Source organism: Solanum tuberosum, unplaced genomic scaffold (genome assembly GCF_000226075.1).
Source record: "Solanum tuberosum cultivar DM 1-3 516 R44 unplaced genomic scaffold, SolTub_3.0 scf00455, whole genome shotgun sequence".
Taxonomy (NCBI): Eukaryota; Viridiplantae; Streptophyta; class Magnoliopsida; order Solanales; family Solanaceae; genus Solanum; species Solanum tuberosum.
In genome coordinates this window covers 387,654-396,163 of record NW_006239371.1, presented here as the reverse complement: position 1 = coordinate 396,163, position 8,510 = coordinate 387,654, and positions in this window count along the sequence as shown.

Below are 8,510 nucleotides of genomic sequence, written 5' to 3'. Positions count from 1 at the left end.
ACTGAAATATCTGACCTAGCAAGTGTGATTCAAGAACTAAAGAAATACATAGCTAGGGTTCTGAAATTCATGCGAGAAACGATGTAATAACATGATAATCTGATTTGGAACATTTAAGTAATTAATTTATGAAGATCTGCTGTAATTCTAGAAACCCTAGGTCTATTCATAATAAGGGAATCAAGAAACTAACTGAATTCTAGGGACCCAATGGGCGAAAGGAACCCAACTAGTGAAATCCCACATACCTGGTGACGAATTCCTACGGAGAAATCTTTCGATTTCGGGGCTGGAACTGATGGAACCTTGCTGCGTTCTTGAACTAGGGTTCTTGACTTCTCTTCTCCTCTCACGCTCTAATTTTCTTATGTTTTGATTAATGATTTGACTTAGATAAGTTCTAGTTATGTTTCTAGGCTTAAACTGACTAAAACCTCATGATTTAGGGTCTAAACGACATATCTTAGGGGTCCAACGAAATAGTTAAAGACCAAAAGACCCCTTACTTAATTGCTGTCGGAGTGACCGACGGACGGGACTGACGGGACTGACGGGCCGTAGGTCAATCGACGGTCCGTCGATTGGAGTCGTCGGTCGAGTCTGCCCTACAGGGCTTCACTAAAATGAGCGTAACGTTTTACTCGGAGGTCAGGTTTTAGCAAACTCGGTGGCGTTGGAAAGAGGATTCAATTATCTATCATATCATAGGTAATGGGACATATAATTCCTTTTTTGCTAAAAGTTATGACCATCTAAAGTTGACATGATCACAATTTTCATTTAACTGGCTGCTAACCTTCACCTACGGTCAGACCTACGGACCGTGGATCGAATGATAGTCCGTGCTGGTCGACCGTAGTTTATGTCAGAGGCTAGGTAAGGGAAGTCTCGATCCATGGACATAGACCATGGACCTTGATCTGATCTACGGACCGAAGGTCTGTCCGTGAGTCGGGACTTAGCCAATTTTCTAAGCTGGTTTGGGAGGGTTGCAGTGGTGAACCACGGACCACCAGCACGGGCCGTGGTTTGACCTACGGTCTGTGGATGGCAACCGTGGGTTGCACCTGCAACTTCTCAAAATTTGCATTTTTGGTCTGTTTTGGATTCGGGGTGTTACAAGAAGGCTCTAATACCATGTAAATTTTCTGTTGAATGCCCCTCTAAGTGAGAGTGTCTTTTCATTATATAGAGAAAATGAAGATTACACATCCCTAAAGATCTGTCATTCCTATCCCTAAAGATCAGCTATTCTATCTCTACAAATTTGCTATTTAATCCCTCTAAATCTACCTTGCTATCCCTCCAAATCAGCTATTCTATCACAATATTTATTCCTTTGATTCTACAACAAATGTATATGATCATGCTAGTTTATATCACTATATAATTTACATTAATATATACAATCATTTAGTTGTCCATCATGCTAACCCTTAGTGCTTACTAATTTTAAGACTTACAGGCTTTGTCACTATATTTATATACAAAAATATATACTGTAACTAAAAATCAAATGATATTATTGAGTTATACGTTTGAGTTATAAGATAAAAATAAAAAAAAAATATTATTAAGTTCTTCAAAATGATTATTCAGATATTCTTTAGCTCGAGTGGCCAAAAAAGAATATCGTCGTATAGAAATCCTCAAACATATAATAAGATAAACGCTGATAGGATAACTTATACAATAAAATATTGATGAAAAACATAAAATCAAACAACACATACATTTAACTTCAATTTTGATCCACACAAGACTTTTATATATCTCTAGGGAGTCTTTATATATGTATAAAAAAATATGAATGATATGATCCGCTGGCAGACTCTCCAAATTTATGACCAATCATTTCTTCGATAATTTTACAACGAACAAGAATTTTTCAAATGTTAATTTGTTAGACCGTAGCTTGATGCTGAAAAGTGTTGCTAGAATAGTGCAGCTCGCTTGGCTCTTTAAGCTAAATTTTCTCTTGAGTATTCCTTCATATATCAAAGTTCCAAAAAATAAGTGTTTTATTCTGTTTGAAAAAGTTATGTTGACTCACGTCTTGCGTGTTTACAATCAGCTGGTAGATGTACTCATGAATATGTCATATGAAGAAGAAGTAGATGTTAACTCTTTTAAAGAACTTCCATCACAAGTCCGAAGAAATCTCAATTTAGATAAAATGCAATGGTCGTCGTTTCGAAAATGTGCATACATTTAAAACGATTTGACAATCATGTGATACATTTCACAGTATTATTACAAAGTTACTGTTTTGGTGCAATGGCTAACTAGGTATGATTTCTGGAGGATAGCGTTGCACGTGTTATGTGATATTTTACACTAGATCTTCACAGATGTAGTGGAATTAAGCACTGATTTTAACACAATCTTGCTGATTGTGTTGACGTGCAAACAACTCTTTTTTACGTCGATAATATATACATAGCTCTTGTCCCTGTTTTTGTCTCTGTTTGGTTCGACAAGATGCTCAAGCTGTGTGGAGAAACGAAGAGATTGTGTTTGCGAGATCAAGCATAAAAGGACAAAATACAAACTTTCAAATTAATTATGCTACATAAATTGAGATAGATAGAATATCACATTAATTAACACATTTTTTTTCACCTTTTATATACAATATTGAGAATTCCCATCTCCACGCAATAAATTAGCTTGGTCAGGCTATGCTAAGGCTCCCAAAGCAGTTCCACTTAGATCAAAATGAAAAGGAGCACCGTAATTACCACAAGACCCTGGACACTCATCTGTGATTGTCACTGTTATTGGTATCTCAGAACAAGCTGATTTCTCTTTGCACATTACCTAAAAATAGTTTTTTCCTATTTCAAATATACACACTGACAGTATAAATATATAGGTATAGAATTAAATCATGTATGTTATTATTATAAACTGATAAAAATGATAAACTAACCTAATATAAGTTTAAAATAAACTTAAATACCTGATAGCAAGCTCCACAACCCTTTTCCAGCTTTAAAAATATTTTCATTTCCAGCTGATACCATTGCAGAAAATGGAGGGTTCCCTACGTCGTTGCCATATCCACAAGCCCCGCCATCTACATAACGACTAGGTATTCTTTTGAGTTTAACTTTTATAGACTAACAGTGCTTAAAGAAATTTTACAATATCATATTTAGTAAATGATAACTACCAATAATCTTAGCAATAACCAAGATTATCTATTATAAAAGGTCTTAGTATTTCGATGGTGTGAAAATCCTATACACAATGAATATGCATACAAAATTAATATATATATATATATATAGATTTATTTAATTTTATTTTTATTTTTTTGGGGGTAGGAACTGTACATTTTTGCAAGCGGCCAAATATGTAACTTTTCCAATTTAAAAGAGGATCTCATCTCCTTCCCGACCAACTCTCCAACCATATAAAAGTGTACAAGAATTAATAACAGAGCAAAACTAAGTTAATACATTTTATCATTTTTTTTTATCTTTGAGGTAATTATACGATTCACTAGTCAATATGTATAGTTCGGCCTAAATCATTTATCAATATGATCAAAATATATAAAATCTATAAACTAATTATGTATATTATATACATAGTTATGCATATTATATGTCCCCATAATTCTTTTCAGGTGACAAACAATTGGAATTGAAATTCCCAGGCTAAGTATTTTTTTCCTGTTAAACAAACATGGAAGGACTCAAACTGATGTGACTCCATGTCCTTGACAAGCTAAGGAAGATAGAAATGCAATGATACAAAATAACTAGAATGACCAAGACTAAGATTTCTAGATGTCTTAAATTCCAAGATACTTAGGACTGACTGTTGACTAAAATATAGTAAGAAGAACAAAAACTTTTAAAAGAATAAATATCTGAGAGGAACCACAGATGAAAGACACTAAGAATCAAAGCACTGAAAAAGGCTTTGATACCATGTCAATTTTGCTGAATGAATGCTCTCAAATGAGAGTTCTTCCATTAAATAGAAAGAGTTATGATTTACATGCCTAAAAATCTGCTATATATCCTAAATATATGTTATTCCTAATTGTAATATCTTTGAAAATATGCTACATTAATCTATGCTATCTCCTATCATCATCACACAAATATTTAGAGTTATTACATAGATATGTACAAATATTTAGAATCTGTCCAATCATGCTAACAGTAATGACTAGTTTTCCAAAATGTGACACTTCCTACAACTATGGAAGCAAAAACTTAGTTCTCTGTCGTTATCTACAACCAACGTAAGTTCCAATTTATATTTTCCTAGTTTCTTCACTTTGGGCATCCCAGTACTCCTCAAACATATTTGTACATTTTTCTATGTTTCTTTGTATTGGGGGATTAACTTTTTGTTCTTCATGGTATGAGTATATTCACAAGAATACAAAATGTCAATCAGCAACATTAATTTGACATCAGGAATTCAACTATTCTTCATTGATTTAGAGAAGTAATAACCTTTCTTGTTTCTACAAGAGTTTAGGAGATTGAAGTTTTTGTGATGGAGGGAGGAAATTTTCCTATTAGGAGATGGGAGGACCTTGATAATGATATCTTGGTGAAGATACTACTGTCTTTGACCTTTTTTTAATTGTCTGCTAGACTTGCTCATGTGTGTAATGTGTGGCGATGGACTCGTTGTGATCAACTTCTCTGGGAGACGCTGAACTTGCCGGTACTAAAATCTAACTTCATCAAAAAGATATTCACTTCCTATTCAAGCACTAGCAATTTTACACTTTATTTGAATGTTGGTGTTTGGCCTTGAAAATTTCAAATCCAACTTGAACTTATATTTCAAATTTGAAACACCTTATAACCTATTTTTCAACTCATTTTTCTCTTTTGAAATGTATTTCAAATTTGAGAAGTACATTGAATATTTAATAAATGGCTAAACACCTACTTATTCTTGAGAAGCAAAAATCACTGTGAAATTGAATAAGATTCTCTTTGAAATTAGTGAAATATTAAATATAATAATTTTATATTGGATAGAATTTACCAGTCAATTTTAACTTTGATTTTAAGAAAGAAAATTAAGGTAAGTCATAAGCATAATTTATTCAATTTGCATAAGGCATAAGCTTCCATTCAAGTAATGAAAATGCACTAAAGAAGGTGAATCAGAGAAAATGTCGGACCTCATAGTGTGTACTAGGTCCACATAAATGCTCTTTCTGACTATCACTCTCTGTACCAGTTGGCCTATAGTTCATGGTTTAACTACAATATCCCATAATTTTAGTGCTAAAATGATAAAACGTGAATAGTTTAGGGAGTTTAAATTAAAGGTATTAACTCAAAAGAAAATCTCACTTTCATCTTCCTTTTTTTGTCATCTATAAAAAAACAGGTAGAACGTCTCCGAATAAAAAATGAAAAAAAATATTAAAGATTGTTGACCAGAATCAAGTTACAGGTGTGAAGGATATGATGGCACTTCCATTTGGCAGTGAGGTACTCTTTATTATAAAAGTTTGACAGCCGACACCTACCAATGCGTGGGGGATTTTATGGTCATTTCCTTGTATCAAAATCTCACTCCTCATCTAAGCTGCACTATCATCCCACAGTTTTCGTCCAAATTTTTTTTACACACACTGAAGTGAATCAACAATCTAAAGGCATGTACTTAATCTCTCTCTATCTTTATTTTTCCTTATATTATTTGAGGTTGTTTTTCGGATTAATTTTTGACTCGTGTTGTATCTTGATTCCCAAAATTGTGGGTATCAAAGGAATTCAGTGTACAACTTTTGAAACTGTTGTCTTCCTTTCTGTGGCTATTTGATTTTTGCCCTTACAAATCCGAATTCAAGGTTGTCTGAATTTGTACATCTTGGTTTGCTGCATTTCAATTATTAGTGTGGTATGATCAAATGTAGATTTTCTTGTTATTATCATTTAAATCTTTTCTTGAGACTTAAATTTCAATTACTCCTCAATAAGGAAACTAGTATACGTACTCGCGCGATGCACAGTCATTTTACTTAAAAATTAAATCATTAAATAGTTTTACACATTTAAAAATAACAACAAAAAATAAATATGATTTATGGAAAGTGTTTGTTGGTACAAACAAAATTATATTTCTTGCAATTCTTTATCGTCTAAATTATTAATAATATATTTTTGTATTATTTTATTTTGTTACTCTAGTTTTTAAGCGAATTCACAGTACAAATATTTCATATTATCTCTATCACTGTCTTTGTAATTAATTTTCTATTGTGTATATTAATTAATTTTTGTCATATATAATTTTATATGTAATCAAAATAAGATTATATTAATGAGTAGTATTAAATTGAGATTTTGTATCCAAAATCTAAGAAGAAATATTTTTTTTCAATGTTTAAAGCTTTTGAATAAGCTATCGATGCTTTTAAGGATTTTCTTTTTATATTATATGTGATAAGATACAAAAATTTCCTTCCATTTTATTTTTAACATATAATTTTATATTTAATTAAATTAAGTTTCCAAAATATCCTATATGAAATTTTAGTTACTTTGAATTTTTTCATTATGTTGCTAATTTTATTATTTATATTAGATTTTCAATTCTATACTTTATGCATTAATAATTAAGTTACATGATACTATCTATAGCATGATTTTGTTATACATTATCATTCTCCTCTTTATTTAATTTTGTTTTACAATAATATTTTGTCATGATCCGAGCCTCCACACTGGACGTGGCCGGCACTCGAGAACCATTGTTGGTCCTCAAGCGAACTCTCATCCTGGCTGACTACAAGTGGAAGACTAACTCAAGCATACATAAGCATCGAATTGAAAAAAACGTTTAAAAATAATTTACTAAATCTCAAAACTTCGCTGAATATACTAAATATGAAACATAAGTTTTAAATAAAATATTTGAAACTGAAAGACTCTCCAAAACTGTCTATCTATGAAGCCTCTACTATACAAAGATGAGTGTCGGAACAAGACCCACGACTCCTCAAAAGAACTACTACTAACAAGTCATAAAACTGGAGTACTCCGAAAGCAAGAAGGTCTCACTCATAAGAAGACAAGCAGATGAAGTGATCTCAAGAGACTCTTGTTGAGGATCCTAATAACTTGTATCTGCATCATTAAAAGATACAGGTCGAATGACATCAGTACATTAAATGTATGAGTATGTAATATAGCTGAATAACAAATAACTGAAAGAAATGATATGAATAAATAACAATGTACTTAAGCTGAATGTAAAGAAATAAAGGAGTTAAATTATTTAATTCTTTACAAAATACTTTCTCATCTCTGAACTCAACATAATAAGTGATATATAAAAATACACTTTAACTCTGCTGGGAGATTCTTTAACCGACAACCATCACTATGAGCTACATGATGAGACAACGTCTCGTCTACGCTGCCAGAACTGTCCTATACCTTGCCGGGGTATAGAACACCTCAACTAAGTGGATCCACTAAGCTCTGCCCAAAGGCACTTAGGATTCATCTAAAAAGTATGATCATGCACTCATGTTGGCATACATGGTTTATGAGGAATGTGAATTGTCTGAACTCATCTCATATCGGTGCTCAATACTACTCCCAATAATATATAGTCATGCTCCTATGTTTAAAAACATAACTCTTCCTCTGGTTTGAGATAAATGCTCAAACTACCCTCTTAAAAGAGGTAACTGCTCTTGAAAATCTTTTGAACTCATAACTCATTTAGAAATCTCAATTTCTCTTTTATGAATGTAAAAATTGATGCCTCTGGGAATACATAGTCCCCTTATTCTCTTACTCAATTCATACTTGAAAACTCTTTCTCAAAAACATATCAAAATCATCTTTTAATATGATCATTGATGACTTGGGAAGTCATACTGCATAAACATTGATGGTATATCTGGATACTATACTCCTCATACATTGATGACATACTCGATTGCCATACTAATCATGTTTTAGAAACTCTTTTCTCAAAACTCATCTTTACTTTCTCAAAACTTAGTTTAAGAACCTAAGTGTTGACTTTAAAAAACTTTTCAAAATTTATAACTCAAATTATAGGGTTCATGTGGAATTATGGACATGAACGACTAAACTCAGGGATCTTAATAACAATAAGGAAACTCAGAACTCAAGACTCAAGAACTCAAGGACTCAAGGACTCAAGAACTCAAAACTCATAACTCAATGATACTACTCATCTCAAAAACACTCAATTCATAGGGTTCATGCTGAAATATAGACATGAACGAATCAACTCAAATTTTTTAATGCATAACATATAGCAATCCATTAATTAGGAATAGAAATTCAAAAAGAAACGAGAACTCAAGAATTCAAATCAACCTATCTCAAGAATACTCAAATCTAGGGGTAGAATTCTAGATTTCTCTTTTAGTGATTTGGAAGTAGATGTAGGGCATGAGGATGAACTAGTCCAACACTATGATAGCCTTACATACCTGGAAGAATCTTAAAGAAGAACTTGTCTAGAAGTCTTGA